General features: G+C 40.5%; 3 non-coding genes across 3 annotated transcripts; all 3 read left to right on the top strand.

Moving 5' to 3' along the window:
- The first annotated feature begins 14,455 nt into the window (after positions 1 to 14,455).
- trnai-aau (transfer RNA isoleucine (anticodon AAU)) lies at positions 14,456 to 14,530 on the top strand. Its single transcript has one exon. It is a non-coding gene; the product is annotated as a tRNA-Ile (tRNA).
- Positions 14,531 to 15,029: 499 nt separating this feature from the next.
- On the top strand, positions 15,030 to 15,102 carry trnav-cac (transfer RNA valine (anticodon CAC)). The gene has a single exon. It is a non-coding gene; the product is annotated as a tRNA-Val (tRNA).
- Positions 15,103 to 16,234: 1,132 nt separating this feature from the next.
- trnav-cac (transfer RNA valine (anticodon CAC)) lies at positions 16,235 to 16,307 on the top strand. The gene has a single exon. It is a non-coding gene; the product is annotated as a tRNA-Val (tRNA).
- Positions 16,308 to 22,145: the final 5,838 nt, after the last annotated feature.

Raw genomic sequence — 22,145 nt, 5'->3', positions numbered from 1 at the left:
AGCTGACTCCTCCCCATCATAAAATATTGCTGTCATCATTTTTGCGGTTGATTGTAAAACATTGTGTCCCCTTTTGTTATTCTTTGCGTGCCTGTTTGGACCTTCTCATTACTTCACTCAGCAAGACGGGCAAGACTCGGTGCATAGTAATGGTGCATGTGTGTCACGTCGTATGTCACATGACGGCCAACCCAGTAATCCATTGCGACTTTATGCTACTGAGCAGCGTCCTGCACCTATAGCAGTATGATTTTATGAGGAAAAGGGCAGTTCTGCTCCAGTCCAAATGGACTATTTAACCTGTTTTAATCTCTTACCTTTTCAACTAATGTAGTACTTTAAAGGTTTTGAGTAAAAACTGTGAAAAAGAAAGAATCAAGCTCTGCAAGGTTTTTGGGTGGCTCTGAAAAGAGCCATTGTGGGTCGGTCCTTGGAAGGCGAACAGTGGGTTAATGCTCCTACTATGAAATGTAAACATGACAACATTGGTGAAGAAACAAATGTTAAAGAATCTATACATGTAAATGAATTTGTATAATGTGCTTTGAGGATGTTGTCTCTGAATTGTAACTAGATATTGATGTGCAGCAGAAGAATCTAAAATAAGCTTTAAGCTTATTCCACTGATTCACACAGGTGGTTTGGCAGAGAGTTTGTGTGCTAGATGCTCCTTCTGATGCAACCCTGTATTGTCAAGGCAGAGGGAGACCCAGAGAGGCAGTGTGATGGGTGGATTTGAGATTATTATCTTTTTAGCGGTTTTGCCTCCTCTGGGAAGCAAACCAAGGTTTGGTGTGCAGCAGTGCTAAATTCAGCCAACAGAGCTGTAATGTGTAAATTTTGCCTTCAGTTAGTGCAGTGCTTCTCAATTATTTTTTGCAAGTTCCCCTCTAGGAAAAAGAAAATGTTTTGCACCCCCCCCTAACCCCCCCATCCAAAATCAAATACTTTTTTTCAAATGTTATTACATATATTTTATAATAAAGTTGCTCAATAGCCCTGGCCCTATTGTCCTGCTACAACAAAGATGATCTTCCTGTTGACGGTCCGTTGGCAGCCATCCCACTACATGTCTGCATTTAAAGCACGAAGAGATCATTTCTCATTAAAATGCACAAAAAAACAGATTTTTTCTTTAGAAATACATTTGTAGTTCACTCTCTGTTAATACAAAAAGATTGAGATACTCTGTCAAATTTAAACATTTATCAGAAGAGTTATTGTGGCAAGTAGTCCAAATCTGTGAAGCTCTTTCTAACTTTACCAAGTTCTCCGAGTCCTGCACTCTGATTTGGTTGACTCCGCCTCCTCTAACCCTCCCTCTACCCCCCTAGTTCCATTATCGGACACAGATCAGTTTTGACACAAGTTTCTCGCAAGGAATGTGTCATAAGTCCGAGGGCACCAGCAGATTCCAGCACACGCAGAAGCACATTTGAGCAGTTGTAATCACAGATTTGAAGTTGTAACTCTAAGTGAACACATTCAAATGTTGTAATTTAGTTTGTCAAACTTTACAGCAGAAGATTTTTACACACAGATGCACATTTTTAGTGTGCAAGTTCTCACATTCTATATTACAAGTTCTTACATCAAATCTAAAAGTGCGTTCTTTTTGGAACATATTTACCTTCATACCCACTACCCCTCCCCTATCCTTCTCTCACACACACGAGCCGCGTGTGACAGGGGACAGGAGGAGCTGCAGGGACAGCAGTTCACAGGTTTCAGGCCAGTGGCGGTTCTACACTAACTTATAAACTCGTATTACAGGGGGGTCAAACTCGGTCACACAGGGGCCTAAATTAAAAACACGCTTTAGGTTTTGGGCCGAAGAAGATAAACATTTACTGAACACACTAAAGCTAAACTTTTAAACGTTTAATACTGAACTTTTTGAAGATAAATATGAATTAAAACAGACAGGAACATTAATCCAGAATAACTCAAGTTAAACCGTAACCCTTGTGCTATCTCAGATGACCCCACCCTTACATTGACGTGTTCTCCCTACCATGACAAAGGTGGATAAAGGTGGAAAGATTTCATGTAATCCATGGACACCAGTGAAGATCACAAATCACTGAAGAAAAAAGGTTCAGAGCACTGTCTAGTGGGTCTAGATGACCCAACTCCCAATGGTAAAGTGGCTAGGATAGCACAAATTAAATAACATATAATATTTTGCTCTCCATGAAAATATATTCTGTCAAAATTATACAAATATGAACATGCTGCAGAACAAAACAAACAAAGTCTGAAAATATTGTTAACAAGAAATTACAAATCAAATAATTCCGCTTTCTTTGCTCTTTTATCATTTTTTAGAGCTGGACTCCTGCATCGTTTTTAGCAATAATTTCTTGGTGTGTGATGTCCTGAGTGTGTCTGATTGGATCTAAAAAAAAACTTAGTGTGAATACTATTTTTAGGTCTTATAAAACATTACAAACTATATTATGGAACACATCAGTGGGATTACTCCAAAAATATTTGGCATTTCCCTAATTTTGTGCAAAACCAACAGCAGAAATCCTCCAAAAAACCTCAATCCATTCATAAAAAATGGTCTATAATTTATTTATGATGTCCTGAAGTGCAGCTGTTTTACTGCATTACCTGCGGTTTCTATGTCAAATATTGACACCAACTAAACGACAGAAAAGACACGTAATAAAAATATCTACAATAGTTGGTAAATAATGGCGGATGGGGTAGGGGACAGATGGTCCGAGGTCCCACCTTCCTTGTGAAATGCATGTGTGTGTGTTTGTGTTGGAGTGTATATTTTGTGGGGTAAACAGTGTGTGTACTAAGGGGGTGCAGTTGAAATTGGCGGGTAGGGCACTGAGAGGACATCTCTTGATTACTCACAGTGATGTCCAGGCAGCCCCCCCTACCAAGGGTCCTACATGTCTAAGGTGCAATTAAAACCGAGAGAGGGGGGGGGGCTATTCCATACAGTAAACATGAGAGAGGGAACATTGTCAAGTATCTCCTCCCCCCAAGGTGCATCGCAGGCTGAACCCCCCCCCCATCACCCTAATAAGAGATTATGTGAGGAAGTAGGTAAATCGGACAGCTGGTAGACTGTCCCCTGGTAGTTAAACAGCCCCCCCAGCATAGGGCTCAGGTCTCCTCAGCTCAAGGGTCCCATCCCCCAAAGCACTAACCATCCAGGCCCCACACCACCCACCCCACACAGAGAGAGAGAGGAGCCAGAAAGCACCAGCCCCCCGGAGCAAGCCCAGGCCCCCGCCCCAGACCACTGATTGCCTCAGAGGAGACCCCAACCCATCAAACCTCCAAACTCTCGTACCGAAGGTGGACCCTTCCCCCCCTCCTAGGCAGCCCCCTTAAGGACGGGGCCAAAAGCCCCCCGCAACCCCCCAGACCCCGCAGCCATGGTAGGTGTCACCTAAAGCGACCGTGGCCCAGAGCCAGGGAAGGAGTGATCCCAGCCCCAGGTGCAGATGGGCAGCCCATCCCCCCCGAGCAGGTTCTGGGTCTCCAAAAGTTTTACAGTAAATGAAGTTCTGAGGTGGGTTCAAGGAAATCATACTCATTGCATGTCTCACAGGTCGAGACCCAGGCTACAGTCCTAGGGCTTCCATCTCAGTTTTCATCCAGATCCTCTGCTGGGGAGAGCAGTTCCAGCTGCTGAGGTTCTTCCAATGACTGCTGCAAAAATAACATGAGTTATTGTTACGACTTACATATTTATCCCTTATGCTATCTTAGATGACCCCACCCTTACATTGATGTGCTCTCCCTACCATCACAAAAGTGGATAAAGGTGGAAAGATTTCATGTAATCCATGGACACCAGTGAAGATCACAAATCATTGAAGAAAAAAGGTTCAAAGCACTGTCTAGTGGGTCTAAATGACCCAACTCCCAAAGTGACAAGGGTTATATGAAGAACTCATTGGTAGATGGTGATACTACCATATGCAAACACTTCTCATCTCCAACATGGCTGCTGCCACGCTCAACCAGTCAGTACACAGTGCAGGTTTAGAAGTTAACAGCAATATGCTACTGAAAGCGAATAAAAAAATCGCTAACCTGTTAGAAGACATCCGCCGACTCTCCGAGGAATTGCGACAAAAGGATTCCTTGTTGCAGAACTACATGGATCTAGCGGGTAGTCAATCCCACCGGCTAGCCACGCTAAACCAAACCCTCCAGGACACACTGCCTTGGAATCCCGAGAAAACGGCGTCCTGCTCAACTCCAAATGCGGCGTCAACATGGTCGGAGGTGGTTGTACGTGGCTATCAAAAAGGTCCAAGCCGTTCCCTCTCAACTCAGGCTCCTGGATTGAACCTTGTCAATCGTTTTGCTGCGCTGGCGGATGACATCCAGACTGGGGAATCCCCACAGCGTCCTCCCCTGAATCCGAAGTGGTCAGCTGTGACGCATGAAGCCGAGCCCTCAGGTGTTACGCACGAGGCCAAGCCCTCAACAGCTCCACAAAAACTGGATCCGTATTCCTCGGCAACTGTGATCCCCCGCCGGCCAGGAGTGGAGAGGCAAATCAAGATTGATACAGAAAACACCATCTCCAGAAGGTCTCCCGTAACTTCTCAACGCAGCTCCACCTCTTCCTCACGGCGGAGGATCCTGAAAAACGCCGTACTACGTCGTTGCCCTGGGGGGCTCCCATCCCTGGAGTCACAGAGGAGCGGCTCCCTGTCGCAGCAGGAAGAGATGAAGGAAGCTTCACCTGTCCAGCCAAGTGATGTGGACTCGGCAAACTCTGAGCCCCACATGCCTCCACCTCGCCCCCTATTTGCTCCCACTGCCCTGATAGTGGGTGACAGCATCATAAGACATGTCCGATTTTTCAACGCTGTCACTCGCTGTTTTCCTGGATCTACAGTTCGGGGTATTTTGGAAAAACTTCCGGGCTTACTAGACTCACTTCCAACAACTGTTTTCCGTCTGATAGTGCATGTGGGCTGTAATGACATCTCCCGCCGGGAATCTGAAGAAACCAAAGCGGATTTCATGGACCTGTTTAAATTTTTTAAAACAATGTGGAAAGTCGGTTTTCATCAGCGGTCCTCTGCCAGGATTATCCCAAAGCACAGAACGCTTCAGTCGTCTTCTAGGTATGAACACCTGGCTACAAACTGCATGCATGACACAAAAGTGCAGTTTTATTGACAATTTTAATCTTTTCTGGAACCGCACTTCTTTTTATTGTCTGGATGGAACTCACCCAAACAGGATGGATAGTTCGATTTTATCAGCAAATATCAGATATGTCGTTCAGACATTACCACGTGACTGACTGTTTTCACAACAAAGCGCTCCTCCAGCTTCTTCTTCTGCTACTAAGGAGCCGCGCGGTTATCTCACCAGCTCCCCCTGCTGCTCAATTACCTCACAGAATCCCAACTGTTGTGCAACTAATTCCCAAAGGAAATCCCCTTTGTCAGCATACTATTGTTCATCACAACCTCAACCCATATATAATATAACTGTTTTATATAATAATAGGATTCATCCACTCAATTCCTCTTACAACCAGCTAAAGAACCATTATCCTTTTAAAAATAGGAGGTCTAGAAATCCTCATAACTTGGTCACTATTAATCTTTCATCAAACCCTGTATCATATCCTACACGCTTTGGACTTCTGAATATTAGATCCCTGGCTAACAAATCGTTTACTTGCCAGGACCTCATTACTAGCAACAACATTGATTTTCTAATGCTAACAGAATCCTGGCTCAGGGATGGAGATTGTGTCCCCCTGATAGAATCCTCCCCGCCCAATTTCTCCTTCTTTACCAAACCCAGACCCTCAGGGAGGGGTGGGGGACTTGCCATTTTATACAACAATAATTTTAACTGCACTTCAGCCACTTTTGGTGATTTTAAATCTTTTGAGTCTTTATATTTTTATATAAGTGGTTTGAGTAAAGTTTTATGTATTCTTATTTATAGGCCCCCCAAATCAACATCTGGTTTTATTGAGGAGTTTGGTGAACTTCTCTCCCTGGTCATGCCAACACATGATAAAGTTATCATTGCTGGAGATTTCAACATCCATGTGTGCTGCTCAGAAAATCAACTAGCAAGGGCATTTTTAAACATCATTGATTCTTTTAACCTTCATCGAGCTATCACTGGATCAACCCATATTAAAGGTCATACTCTAGATATTATTCTAACATGTGGGATCTCAGTCCCCAATGTGACATGTATGGATTTTGTCATGTCTGACCATAAGTGCATTTTGTTTTCTCCAGAACTAAATGCTAATCCCCCTGAGTCTAAGCCTAATTTCATTTACTCACGTGTCTTCAACTCATCTACTGCAGCAAATTTTGGAAATGTTTTCTCTGCCCCTTTGGTTTTAAATTCTGATGTAAACAGTATTTTATCAAATTTTATCTCAGCAACTGCACGCATCCTGGACCAAATTGCCCCTTTCAGGTTGAGAAAAGTCCAAAATAAAAATCTGCCTTGGTTAACTGATAGTATTCGCAACATGAAAAGAATCTGTCGCAGAGCCGAGCGCAAATGGAAAGCTTCTAAATCAACTGTGGACTTGGAAAACCTGAAAAATCACATGAATAATTTTAACCGTCAAATGAAAAAGGCAAGATCAGACTACTTCTCACAATTAATTGATGCCAATAGAAATAATCCCAGGGTACTCTTTAGAGTCATAAATCAGCTAAGTGAAGCCCCACATACTAGCAATTTACAGAGTTCCCCAGTAATCTGTGAGCAATTTGCAAATCATTTTATTAACAAAATTTCTAACATTAGGTCTCAGATATCCATTACCAGATCTTTGTCACCTCCTATTCTGTCAACTCCACCTGCGAGGCCCACAGTGGTCTTTGAAGCCTTTCAGTCAATCTCCCTCAACACTCTTTCTGAGATTGTTCATAAAATGAAACCATCCCATTGCTCTCTGGACATTATGCCAGTTAGATTTTTTAAAGAAATATATGTATCGATTAGCTCCCACATATTGTTCTTAATGAACACCTCTCTTTCAACTGGCACAGTCCCAGATGATTTTAAGGCTGCTATGATTCAGCCACTATTGAAAAAACCATCCCTGGATCCAAGTTGCTTGGAGCATTACAGACCAATCTCAAAACTGCCTTTCTTGGCTAAGATCCTGGAAAAGTTAGTGGCTGAGCAGGTAATTTCCTTTTTAAATAAAAATAAATTATTTGAGACCCTTCAATCTGGTTTCAATGCCAATCACAGCACAGAGACTGCGTTGCTGAGAGTGATGAAAGACCTTTTAATGGCTGCAGACTCAGGAAAAATAATCATTTTAGTTCTTTTAGATCTCAGTGCAGCATTTGATACAGTTGACCACTCCATTTTATTACAACGTCTAAAATCTTGGGTAGGTTATTCTGGCACAGTTTTTAGCTGGTTTTATTCTTATTTATCGGACAGGTTTTTTAATGTGTTCATCTGCAATTCTTGCTCATCTAAGGTGAAAATGACATGTGGTGTTCCCCAGGGATCGGTATTGGGACCTCTGTTATTTTCAATTTACATGTTACCACTGGGGGAGATAATTCGCCGACATAACCTTAATTTTCACTTTTATGCCGATGATACTCAACTTTACCTATCCTTTAAACCTGGTGACCTTGGTCTTTTAAAGAATCTCAATAGCTGCATTGCTGATATTAAAACCTGGATGGCCCAAAATTTTTTGCAATTGAATATGGACAAAACGGATGTAATTATTTTTGGTTCAGTTGAGGCCCGAAATGGCGTGGCTCAGAATTTGGAGTCTCTGTCTAACAATGTTTCTTCAAGCTGCAGAAATCTGGGGATGATATTTGACACCGATTTGAATTTGGAGACGCATCTTAAATCAGTAGTCAAATCTTGTTTCTGGCAACTACATAGGTTATACAGGATAACCCCTCTCCTATCAAAAAAATGTCTAGATATGGTGATTCACGCTTTATTTTTTCCCGTTTGGACTATTGTAACACACTCTACACATGCCTTTCACAGCAGAGTGTGTATCAACTCCAGTTAGTCCAAAATGCTGCCGCCAGACTTTTAACCGGAACCAGAATGAGAGACCACATCACTCCAGTTTTAGCGTCCCTGCACTGGCTCCCAGTTCGTTTTAGAATAGATTTTAAGATTTTAATGATTGCTTTTAAAGCAGTCGGTGGACTGGCCCCTAAATATATAGCCGATCTCCTCATTCCATATGTACCTGGTCGCAATCTTAGATCTTCGGCGAAAGGCCTTTTAACAATCCCACAATCTAGATTGAAAACCAGGGGTGATAGGGCCTTTTCTGTAAGAGCACCAACACTCTGGAACAGTCTCCCTGAAGAGATCAGGCTCGCTGGGTCCCTACCAGTATTTAAATCTTTTTTAAAAACCTACCTCTATAGGCGTGCTTTTAATGATTTTACTGGCTCTTAAATTTTAAACATATGATTTTATAGATTATATTGTTTCTGTTGATTTCGTTGATTTCATTGATTTTTTATTTTATTGATTTTATTGATTTCGTGGATTTTATTGATTTCACTGATTTATCGATTTTATTGATTCTAACCACTATCACCGTTTCATGTGTGTGCTGGGTTTTATTTCTCCATACTAGAAACTGTTTTTAATATTGATTTCTCCCATATTTTTGTACAGCACTTTGTAATCTTGATTTTGAAAAGTGCTATATAAATAAAGTTTATTATTATTATTATTATTATTATTATTATTATTATATGTGTTTAATGCTTGTAATTCTAGCCCAGTAAAGATAAGACCCACAGAATTTCTCCTTGGAACTAATTGGTGTATTTCCTCTGTAAGTCTAAGAATTTGGGGAAAGTGCTTGTGGAATAGACAGAAAAATGGATATTGTCATGGAATCTGTTGACCCTGTGCCACTCCAAGCTTTTTTAAGCAAGCATGCACTGGTGACAGCATGAAGGCTACCAAATTCTCAGCTCCCTTTTTGTGTTTAATATTAAGATTAAAATCCTGAACCATCAGTGACCATCTCATTAGTCTCTGGTTCGAGTTTTGCATCACGTTCAAAAAAACTAGAGGGTTGTGGTCAGTGTAAACTTTAATCGGATGGGAATTAGAACCAATGTAAACTTCAAGGTGCTGGAGTGCCAGCAACAAAGAAAGAGCTTCTTTCTCAATTGTACTGTACCGTATTTGATGAATTGTAAACTTCTTTGAAAAATAACAAAGGGGATGCTCAACACCATGTTCATCTTCCTGCAGCAGAACTGCCCCGGCACCACAATCACTGGCATCGACTTCTAATTTGAAGGGACGCTCAAAATCAGGAGCAGCCAGGACAGGGGCACTGCAAAGAACGGCTTTGACAGAGTTAAATGCATTCTGACATTCAGGTGACCAAACAAAAGATTTACGGACACTAGTCTGGCTTGTTAAGGGAGCCACAACATCTGCAAAGTTACGGCAGAAACCTCGGTAGTACCCCACCATTCCTAAGAAACGTCGGAGGTCTTTGTGGTTCTGAGGAGCTGGAAAATCGACGATAGCCTGAACTTTTGCAGTCAGAGGACGAATTTGACCCTGACCTACTTCTTTCCCCAAGTAGGTTACAGTAGCTTAACCAAAATCACATTTGGCTAAGTTCAAGGTGAGTGAAGCTCTACTTAGCCGCTCAAAAACACCAGTCAAATTTTTTAAATGTTCTTTCCAGGTTTTAGAATAGACAACAATGTCATCAAGGTAGACTTCACAGTTCTTTACTCCTGAAAGAACTTTGTTCATGAGACGTTGGAAAGTGGCGGGTACATTTCTAAGACCAAAAGGCATGACAGTGTACTGCAAAAAATGATCAGGAGTAACGAAAGCAGATATTTCAGATGCACGAGGGGTCAATGGAACTTGCCAATAGCCTTTTAGCAGATCTAACTTGGTAACAAAACGTGCTGAACCAACTCGGTCCACACAATCTTCCATGCGTGGTAAAGGGTGTGGGTCTGGTTTGTGATTTGATTCACCTTTCTGAAATCTGTGCAAAATCGAACGGTTTTGTCAGGGTACAAGCAGACAGGGAGAACTCCAGGAACTGGAACTAGTTATAGCTAATCTGTTTTCTCCAAGAGGTATTTAACTTCCTGTTGGAGCAGTGCACGTTTGGTGGAGTTAACACGATTGGCATGTTGTTTGATCGGAAAATTTTTCACCAACATCAATGTCATGGTATATGGCAGAAGTACAGGACAGATTATCTGAAAAAAGAGATGTGGTTATGGCTTAGTCTGGAAATGTCCTCCTGTGCGACTTACTTGGGTGACTTAGGCAAGATGCTAAATCATCCAGTATTCCTGAATTTTGAAGTCGAGAACATGACGGGACCTGTCGAAGACCGTCACTCTCTGGACTGTACTGAGATGGGGAACCTGTTGTGGACAGAGAAGCAACAACTTCCACAGTACGGTCAACATAAGGCTTTAACATGTTAATGTGGCACACTCTGGATTTCCTGCGTCTGTCTGGAGTGCTCACAACATAATCAGTTTCTCTAAGTTTTTCTTGGATCATATAGGTCCACCAAATTTTGCCTGGAGAACTGAACCAGGAACAGGGAGAAAAGTGAGAACTTTATCTCCAATGTCAAAATGTCTTTGCAAAACTTTCTGGTCAAATGTTCTTTTCATTTTTTTCTGTGACACAGACAGTGCTGCGAGCCACTTCACAAGCTCGATGCAACCTTTCCCTGAAAGAACTAACATAATCTAACACATTTTGTTTAGCATCACAAGAATTAGACAGAATTTTGTCTTTCAAAAGTTTCAAAGGGCCATGAACAGTGTGACCAAACACGAGCTCTGCTGGGCTGAATCCAGTGGATTCCTGAACACTGTCTCGGGTGGCTAACATCAAAAAAGGCAGACCTTCATCCCACTCTCTACCAGAGTCTAAGCAGAATTTCTTCAACATATTTTTCATCGTTTGGTGGAATCTTTCCAGTGCGCCTTGTGACTGTGGATGATAAGCACTTGACAACCTATGTTTAATGGAAAGTGATTTAATAACCTGTCCAAAAAGCTTTGAAGTGAAGTTTTACCCTTGATCAGACTGTATGGATTGTGGAAAACCAAATGTGGAGAAGAAGTTAACCAGAGCTTTAATTATAGCTTTGGTTCTTAGTGTGCGCAAGGGAATTGCTTCTGGGTAGCGTGTTGCAGCACACATCAGGGTCAGAAGGTACTGATGCCCTGATTTGGTTTTAGGTAGTGGACACACACAGTCTAGGATGAGATGTTCAAACGGTTCACCTATTGCAGGAATTGGATGCAAAGGTGCAGGTGGAATAACCTGGTTTGGTTTTCCACTCATCTGACAAATGTGACATGAATGACGATGTTTGGTCACATCACACTTCAAGCCCGGCCAAAAAAAATGACGCATAATGAGATGGTATGTTTTCTTTACCCCCAAATGACCCGATGGTCCATCATGGGCTAGGCTGAGAATCTGGCAATGATACGTCTCAGGTACAACAATTTGCTGAACAACATTCCATCCCAAATTACCAAGAGTGGGAGGAAACCAATTACAAACCAAAAGTTCATTGTTGAAAGCATAAGCTGATTTCTCTTTATTTGAATTAGCAGCAGATAAACATTTGGCAAGAGATGGATCAGTTTTCTGGACATGAACAAAGTCATTTTTGTTAATATCAAAAGAAAATGTTGCCTCATTAAATGGCAGGTTAGGCATTACATTTGACTCAGTTTTCTCAGGTTCAGCTTTAGCATGTTTAGAAACATCTGGATTACAGAGAAATGAATCAGACAAATCAACATCACTCATTTTTTTTGTCTACGCACGGGTAACAGCACAAGCAGGAAACAGAAAAGGTTGGCTGGCAGCAACTTGAGCAGGTTCGAGGTTTTGAGTCATTGGATTTTTACATAACTTCTGGGGCAGGAAGAACTTTTTCCCCAGCCAGGTCATTTCTTAAGATCGTGGCAACCCCACACACAGGTAACTGAGCACGGAGCACGACTTTTGCCGGCCCAGAAAAAAGTGGCGAACACAATAACACGTTATGCGTCAGAGCCCGAATGACATTCATGTTCACGCCCCACACAAGTGTGTCAAACCCACAGGAAGAATCAGAAGAAAATGGCAAAACACTGTCAAGAAGAAGGGACTGACTTGCGCCGGTGTCGCACAGAATTAAAATCGGCACCTGCTCTTCCGCCTTCCCCATCAGGGAGACAGAACCTTTAAAGATGAAAGGGCGAAAACTTTCTTCCGCCTCCTTGCAGGGCTGATCAGTAACAACAGGAGATTTTACAGGGCCAGATCGAACAAAACCGACCCCTTTGGGCTTTTTGGGACTTTGATTGTTCTCCTTTGACAGGAGCATGGGACAGTTAGAGATGACGTGTCCTTTTTTTTTGTGACAGTAGAAGCACTCCCGGCTCTCAGCAGAAAGCGGTTTTGAGCGCAGCGGATTTCTAAAAAAAGATTTGGGCTTTTTACTGGTAAAAACAGGTGGAGGAGCGTCTGCGCGCACAGATGGAAACACGGCGTGGTGCGTCAGCACAAACTCACCTGCGAGCACGGCCGCGTTAGTTAAGGAGGAGACTTTCTGCTCATTCAAATAAACAAGGATCCTCTCAGGGAGGCAGGACTTAAATTCCTCGAGTAAAACTAACTCACGAAGTTGAGCAAAGTCATCTGCCTTGCATGCAGCGCACCACCTGTCAAACAGAACGCTTTTCTCAAAGCGCAAACTCCACATGCGTTTGGTTGACAGCTTTTCTGCAAGCACGAAATTTCTGACGGTAGGCTTCCGGAACCAGCTCGTAAGCTCTCAAAACAGTGGCTTTGATCACATCATAATCCAAACTTTCATTAATTGATAATATGGAGCACACCTCTTGTACTTTTCCCACGAGTTTGCACTGTAACAGCAAACTCCACACATTTTTTGGCCATCCCAAAGTGGCAGCGATGCGCTCAAACGCATTAAAATATGAATCTACTTCAGTCTCTCTGAAGGATGGAACGAGCGCAATGTGCCTTTCCAGGTTTGGACCCTGTTTCTGCAGAATTGTTGGCCGCCTGGAAGAAGATTAGAGGATGTATAACACAGAACATATCCACCGCTCATCAGATTCTTGGTCAACCGATTTTCCATAACCCGGACATTAGGCATGCCGGACTGCCCATTCAGTGTAAGTTGTTGGAAGACAGGGGGTGTTGCCTCGTAAAGGACATCGTGGTGGATGGCAGATTGTGGGACAAAGCAGAAATTCTGGGACAGTTCTGTGGGGGTCTGGGCCAGGGAGGGAGGAGTACGGCCAGACTAATATACGCAAGAGTTGTTGCTGCTTTTCCTATCCGATGGCTGGGGGTTATGAGGAGAGGGGGGGATCTGCCCCGCTTAATACTGCGTATCGCTTTACAGTCTCAATCGGTGGCAACACAAGGGATGTGAGCACTCTGACGTCGAGGTGTTGGTACAGGATGGTGGCGACGTTAGAAACTAAGGTGCCTGCAGCAGATGCAGCATGGCAGCCTTTTTTCCCTGGAAAAGACACTTCAGATATTTGGTGGAACTTGCAGGGAAGTCTTTTTCCGCATGCGGTGTGGAACAATGAGTTCAAGATCAGACACAGGAAAATTTACACTTGCATAGTGCTGCATCAAATTAAGGAGAGGTATGAAAGAACGTGTCCAGTCTGTGGCAAAGCTCCAGAAACGCTGGAACACATTTTCTTGGAATGCAAGGTTGTCCTGCCCTTTTTACAGGAGGTGAGGGACATCTTGAGGACGCTGTGTGCTTGCGAGTGGACGGAGGAGATCGAATGGAGATGGCCAGCTCTTTTTGGAGTGCAGAGAGGAAGACGCAGACCGGGATGGAGGTTGGTAGACTTGGTCCTTGCTGTGGGGCGATATGTCATCTACCGAGCAAGGACATTGCGACTGAAGGAAGGGAGGTCAACGGACAGGACGCAGCTTTTTCGGCATATTTTGAAGGGGCACCTCCTGATGCTATACCGTATGGGACCGGACAAGCTGCTGAGGCAGGCATCGGCGGACCAGACTTTATTTGACTTTGACCACTGTGGTTTACAATTAGCATTTTGAATTCTTACTTTCAATTAGTTTTTGTGTTACTAAAATGTTTTATCTTCGTGATTTGTGGTGATTACGTTCTCTCACTGTAGTTTGTGTGATGTAAGTTTGTAAATATTTTAAATATCGTTTATTAATAAAAGTGAAAAAAAAAAAGGTTTCTGTAGTGTAGTGGTTATCACGTTTGCCTAACACGCGAAAGGTCCCCGGCTCGAAACTGGGCAGAAGCATGTGTTTACTTCTTAAATTGGAGACGTCAGGAGATATGACAGTTTTGTAGGGTTGCTTTTGGAACTGAACTTATTTGCTGATTATGTCTCTAACGACAAGTAAACATGCTGTGAAAGGCCAGTTAGCTCAGATGGTTTAGAGCGTGGTGCTAATAACGCCAAGGTCATGGGTTCAATCCCCATACTGGCCAAAGGCATTCTCCACTGGTAGCTAGCACATGTGCAAATGCCAAACTTGTACCTTCATGCTGTCACCAGTGTATAATTGCTTTAAAAAGCTTGGAGTGGCACAGGGTCAACAGATTCCATGACAATATCCATTTCTCTGTCTATTCCACAAGCACTTTCCCCAAATTCTTAGACTCAAAGAGGAAATACAACATTTGGTTCCAAGGAGTAATCCTGTGGGTCTTATCTTTACTGGGCTAGAATTACAAGCATCAAACACATATGGTAGTATCACCATCTACCAATGCGTTCTTCATCTAATTGCTGGAGAATGATACAAATTTCTGGGGGACCTGAACACCTTCATTCAGCCTCTCATACATCTTGTAAAACAACTTGTTAGTGTACAAGATCACACAGGTTTCAGAGCGTCCGCAATTGTTGTTTTACGCACATACCTTGGCCCTTCTTTTCTCTAAAGTCATCAACAAGGTGTGTTATTTTAAAGTATCAACCACTAAGGTTTCTGTAGTGTAGTGGTTATCACGTTCGCCTCACACGCGAAAGGTCCCCAGCTCGAAACTGGGCAGAAACATTCATTTGATGAAAAGAAATAAAGCAGAACCATTTGGAGACCAGACAATAAACACAGCGCTACAGCATTTCTTTGCTCATGATGTACCTTCCACTAATCAAGTCACAACATGCCGTGGTCTGACATTGCTTATACAAAACTGAGTGAAGAAAGTATTGTCCATTTATTTCAAGCTACAAATCATGCATATGGAAGACTTTTCTCATCTCAAGGCAATAGAACCGGGCTCACATTCCCAAGATAAATCATTGGAACCTCATGTTGAATTGAAATGGATAAAGAATTTAACTCCAAATTTTGGCTTTCACGCAATGTTTCTTCCTCATATTCTCTTACCTGATCCAAAAAGTAAGTCCAGCAACATGAGAGGTTTCTGTAGTGTAGTGGTTCTCACGTTCGCTTAACACGCGAAAGGTCCCCAGCTCTAAACTGGGCAGAAGCATGTGTTTACTTCTTAAATTGGAGACGTCTGGAAATATGACAGTTTTGTAGTGTTGCTTTTGGAACAGAACTTATTTGCTGATCATGTCTCTAACGACAAGCAAACATGCTGTGAAAGGCCAGTTAGCTCAGATGGTTTAGAGCGTGGTGCTAATAACGCCAAGGTCGTGGGTTCAATCCCCATACTGGCCAAAGCCATTCTCCACTGGTAGCTAGCACATGTGCAAATGCCAAACTTGTACCTTCATGCTGTCACCAGTGCATAATTGCTTTGAAAAGCTTGGAGTGGCACAGGGTCAACAGATTCCATGACATTATCCATTTCTCTGTCTATTCCACAAGCACTTTCCCCAAATTCTTTGACTCAAAGAGGAAATACAACATTTGGTTCCAAGGAGTAATCCTGTGGGTCTTATCTTTACTGGGCTAGAATTACAAGCATCAAACACATATGGTAGTATCACCATCTACCAATGCGTTTTTCATCTAATTGCTGGAGAATGATACAAATTTCTGGGGGACCTGAACACCTTCATTCAGCCTCTCATACATCTTGTAAAACAACTTGTTAGTGTACAAGATCACACAGGTTTCAGAGCGTCCGCAATTGTTGTTTTACGCACATACCTTGGCCCTTCTTTTCTCTAAAGTCATCAACAAGGTGTGTTATTTTAAAGTATCAACCACTAAGGTTTCTGTAGTGTAGTGGTTATCACGTTCGCCTCACACGCGAAAGGTCCCCAGCTCGAAACTGGGCAGAAACATTCATTTGATGAAAAGAAATAAAGCCGAACCATTTGGAGACCAGACAATAAACACAGCGCTACAGCATTTCTTTGCTCATGATGTACACTCAAAAAACTGAATTATCACTGCTGTTGGATATAAATAATATTATTGCGTTTGAATTACTTAAAATTGTGAGTTTCTCATATCAACTTGAATCAGTTGTGTTGTTTCAAAAAGAGTCAAGTTTACTTGACTCTTTGAGTTTCCCCAACTTAACTCTGTTATGTTAGCCTAACATCCCATGAATGTTGCGTCATCAAATTCAAAGTCACTCGAGACCTTGTGACTCCCACCACACGTCTTCTCGTTCTAACGGAAGCAGCAGACAGTGCCATCTTTCAAAACTATTTCCATCAAAGCCACATAAAAGCGGTAAGTGACATATTTAATGCCATTAACTTTGACAAAAAGTTGTTATACTTTTTTTATGTCATGTTGAGGTGGAGACTGAAGTGTAATATCATTTTAAGCTGCTAATTTATGCACCGAAATGTATGATTCTGTAAGAGAAAGAAGTTGTTTTGTAAGTGTGCTGAAACGAGTCAGGTTAAGTTTAGGGAGGACAGCTTATACAACAAAAAATACCTAACAGTCGAGTTCTATGAACGCAAATGTGAGTGCTAGCTAGCTTAAACGCAAGTTCTTTGAAGTTGCTAACAATGATTGACAGGAGTGGGGGGAGGGCAAGTTGAGCACCGACTTGTCTCTCCACCATCTTTTTTTGACTACACATGCAGCTACATGCTCCTTTTTAAAAGTATTTAAACATAAGTACAGATTTCTGATTAATTGTGAAGGAATATAGATAAGTATTTCAGAAAATTGGGAACATCAAAGCCAAAAGGCCAACCAGCAAAAACTGTGGCTTTTGTAATTTTGTTTGAGGTAACCATTTAAGCTGTCATATTTGTCTTGTGTTGTTATTTTTTTCCTAGGTAACTGTGCAGTGTTCACACGCATTACAACAATCATGTCTCATCTGGACCGCTATTCTGAAAAGATGCAGTTTTCCACAAGAAAGGAGGCGCATCTGGATCCAAAATAGCCGAAATTGTATCTGTTGCTGACCAGGTGTGTATATAGTTATTAGCAAATATTAAGTACAGTATATTGATATCCCCGCATCATCCTTGTAGTAACACAAATAATGTAACACTGGAGTACTCAGCTACGTGTCTCTCATACTACCCTACACATTTATCTTGTTTTCATAATCTTGTAATAATGTATTCAGTTTTATGTGTATTTTGTCAATTTTTATAGAATATTTATGTTTTTTAAATGTAAAACATCCTGTTTTATCCTGCATATTTCAATTGAAAATATTTGGGAACCCCAAAACATGATTATTTCCTCAATATGGGCCTGCTTATAAATGTCTTTTGGGGGGGGGGGTGATATGTAGTATATGGCAGCAGAAATTGCTTTATATCTCTATTCTCTCCTCATTTACATAGTTTTATTGGTCACAAAACGTGTCACCTTTCCTGTAATTTTTTTAAATATTTTTTTCTTAGGCATTCAGCCGTTAAAACTTTTAACTACCATATTTTCACTGGGTTATTGGGCGCAGTCTCAGTTATGGCAGATTTTTCAGTATTTGACACATACAAAAGTTGCACCAGGTGTTAGGGCATGTTACACCTGTAAAACATGAATGCTATTGTTGAACTTTCTGACTGTGGTCGGAAAAGGCAGGGAAGATCCTCTCCAGGGCCTAAGGTGGATTTTTTAGAAGGAGCAACCACGAATAACCAGATAGCAACTATCTGATGGGTGTACAAAAGAAATCACCACACTTACATTTTCATCATCCAATCACAAACACACAGAGACATATAGTTAGCTTTAAGATGAAAACGTAAGTGTGGTAATTTCTTTTGTACACTCGTCAACACATAAAATAAGGCAACAGTTGCTATCTGGTTAAAGATGAACTAGTTAAACTTTTAATGGGTGAATGCCACTGAAAGAAATATTTAAAAATTTACAGGAAAGGTGACACGTTTTTAAGACCAATAAAACTATGTAAATAAGAAGAGTCATGATGCGTCATGATATGATTGGCTGGTTATCAATGTGTTCTCAGATTGATAAGTTGTTCTGGTGAGACAGCTGTGCCACTGGGACAAAAGCGCATTTTTAAGCTCTGAATTTTTTTCCATCGAATTTGTGGACCATCGAAATTTTTAGTCTCGAAATTAAGAACACTGAAATATTAAAGATAGAAAACAAAATTTCAGGGCGTTTATGTTTTGAAATTCAAAGGTTTAAAAAAATCAGAAAGAAAATTCAAAGCTTAAAAAATTCAGAAAGACTGGCGACCTGTCCAGGGTGTCCCCCCTGCCTTCACCCACAAGTGGCCGGGATAGGCTCCGGCAGCCCTGTTACCCCGAAAAGAAAAAACGGTTAAGAAAATGAATGAAAAAGGATGAATATTAAAAGATTGAAAAATTTCAGAATCTGACTGAATTAAAAACTTCCTTATACGGTTTTAGAAAAACTTTTAATTGAAGCACCCTTTTCTATGTATGTTTTTTAGAGCGAGAACCCTGAAGAAACAAGTGCAAAACTGGAACAGATCATGATGGGAATCTATGTGATCAAACATCCAGGTGAAGATGCTGCTCAGTAACCAGAGGACTTTTGGATCAACATTGAAGGTGTTACAGTCTCTACAGTCTGAACTCAAAGATTGTCAGTGCTCATGCACTACCGTTTGGCCTCGTGAATGACCTTAACCTAAGCAACCCCCCTGACCTCAAGTACACTTTTGAAAATATTCAAAAGGTCCTCATGGAGCTGGAGTCACATCAGCTTTTAATCTAAAGTCCAGTTGTTGAAGAATAAGCTGCTGAACTAATGTCCTACACTCTCAGTTTTTGTTACCCGGGACATTGTTCATTGTGGTTGGAGATTTTGGCATTTTCCTAAAACCTTTTATGTTGCTTTCTGCTGATTGGCTATACCTGTTAACTTTTTTTATAAATATTTTTTTATGTAAAAGCCTGTTTTGATGATGTTGTGGTCAAACTCTAGAAGGTGCTGTTAAGACTAATTTTATTGCTGTGACCTCCATTGTTCATTGTGCATTGGGGCATTTTCTGGCTGGACCAGTTGACTGTTTTGTAAACTGTTTTTTAGGGAAAAGACTATTTTGCTTGTTGGCTGTCTATATAAAAGGGATATTATGACTAATTTTGTCTATTTTCATTTCTCCCTTACATCTTACAAGCTTTATAAATATACTGGTAGGTATTTTTTAGGAAAAAGTAAAGTCAATTAAGTTCAACTTGACTGCACTAAGTTATTCTTACTCAATAACATTGTATAGCTTTAATGTATATTCATTATATTGGCTTGACTTAACCCTTTTACATAATTTCAATGTGAATGTTGAACATAAAAACAAAGCAATCCATCTAAGTAGCACCAACTTAAGAAAGCCTTGTACAACGAACTTAACTGAGATGAGTAAATCGGAAGTAAACGATTGCAGTAATACCTACTTGACAGACTTATGTGGAACCATTTGTAACATGTAACATGTAACAAGTTTATTTCAAATCAAATCATCATTTACCTGGAAAAAGAAAATATAAGTCAATACATGACTTGGAAAATAAGATTTGAAAGGGGAATGGAAGAAGCGAAAGCTTCTAAAAATCCAAACCCCCACTCAACAACAATCATAACAACAAAACAATGAAATTAAACATTTGACATAATAACGCTAACATACAAAAAACACCTGATGACGACAGACAGACATGCCCAAAAACTCCGACCAAACACCAAACCCCCTATAAAGGAAACAATAACAGAATAAAACTAAATAAAACAAAACAACCACTTTGATAATGATCCTTCCAAAGTCCAAGACTACACATACTCATCATTGTTACATTGCATCTTGGTACACATTCATCATATAACTTTTAAACATAACTTTAAAATGAACAAGATTTTTACAAGTTTTCATGTCGTCCGATAAATTGTTCCAGAGTGTGACACCCTTTACTGAGATACACATCGATTTTAATGTTGTCCTTATTTTGGGTTGACAGAATTTGTTGATTCCTCTCAATTTATATTTATTAACAGCATCTCTGTTTTGAAATAAAGATTGAATGTTGGTCGGCAGAGAATTTATTGAAGCTTTCTACATGATTTGGGCCATTTTAAAATCTACCAAGTCCTGCAATTTTAAATTAAATGTATTAAGAAAAAGTGGATTGGTGTGCTCATTATATTTAACTTTGTGAACTAATCTGATGGCTCGCTTTTGGAGTATAACTAAAGGATGCAAATTAGTTTTGTAGCAATTTCCCCACACTTCAATACAGTAATTCAAATATGCCATTATAAAGGAATGATACAAAATAAATAAAGCGGCTTGGTTAAGCATCGAGCTACACCTTTTCATCAAACCAACACATTTAGCCACTTTAGAACGTAAATGATGTATATGAGGTTTCCAACAAAGCTTGTCATCAATAATTACACCCAAAAACACATGTTTATGCACTCTCTCAATTGGTGTATCATTAATAATAATTTCCACTGGCATCTCCTTGCTTTTCCTGCTAAAGAGCATAAATTTAGTCTTTTTTAGATTCAAAGATAATTTGTTCTTACCAAACCAATGTTTTAACTTGTAAAATTCCTGCGTTATGTCACTAAGAAGTTTCTCTAGATTCTGCCCTGAACATAAAATGCTGGTATCATCTGCAAAAAGTATGAATTTCATAATGTTTGACAATTTGCATATATCGGTAATATAAAGTAAAAACAAAGTTGGTCCCAGAATTGAACCTTGAGGTACTCCACATATGATATTCCTATTTCTAGATTTAGTATTACCAATCTGAACAAACTGCTGTCTATCTTCCAGGTAGCTCTTTAACCAGTTTTGTGTTACTCCTCTGATTCCATACTTCACCAATTTCCTTAGTAAAATATGATGGTCAATCGTATCGAAGGCTTTCTGTAGATCAATGAAAATTCCAATGCTGAATTTATTTTTTTCAATACAGTTGGTAATCTCTTCCACAAGTTCGATTAAGGCAAATGATGTAGATTTTCCTTGTCGGAAGCCATATTGACTGTTGAATAGCAGATTGTTTTTCTCCATAAAGTTAAGTAATCTGAGATTAAATAATTTCTCTAGAATTTTTGAAAGCTGAGGCAATAAAGAAATTGGACGGTAATTTGTAAAACTTTGCTTATCCCCTGTTTTAAATAATGGAATTACTTTGGCCGTTTTCATCTTAGTGGGAAACTGCCCACATTTAAATGACAAATTAAAGATATGTGTAAGTGGTTTGCTAATAGCTTCAGCAACATTCTGAATTGTTTTCATATCAACACCATCCGCATCCTGAGATTTTTTATTACAACATGTCCTAATAGTGTCCAATACCTCACTCTCATTAGTAGGCATGAAATAACATTGTATTTGAATTTGACTCAATCAAATCACACGTAGATGCATCAACGGTTTCAATCTTTCTGGCTAGTTCAGGTCCAACATTGACAAAATATCTGTTAAATCTATCTGCAATTTCTTCTTTGTCACTAATAACCATGCCACCGTCCACAAAATACTCTGGATAAGATGAAGTGTTTTTACTACGCCCAATTATATTATTCAATGTCTTCCAGATACCCTGAATGTTGACTTTGTTGCTGTCGAGTAATTTAGAGTAGTACTCTTTTTTCCTTTCCCTCAAAATATGAGTTAATTTATTTTTGTATTTTTTATACTTCAGTTCTGACTCAGTAGTCCTGTATTTCAAAAATTGTTTGTATAG

This window comes from Oryzias latipes, chromosome 13 (genome assembly GCF_053564925.1).
Source record: "Oryzias latipes strain Hd-rR chromosome 13, Olatipes_Hd-rR_3.1".
Taxonomy (NCBI): Eukaryota; Metazoa; Chordata; class Actinopteri; order Beloniformes; family Adrianichthyidae; genus Oryzias; species Oryzias latipes.
This window is presented reverse-complemented; position numbering and strand designations above follow the sequence as displayed.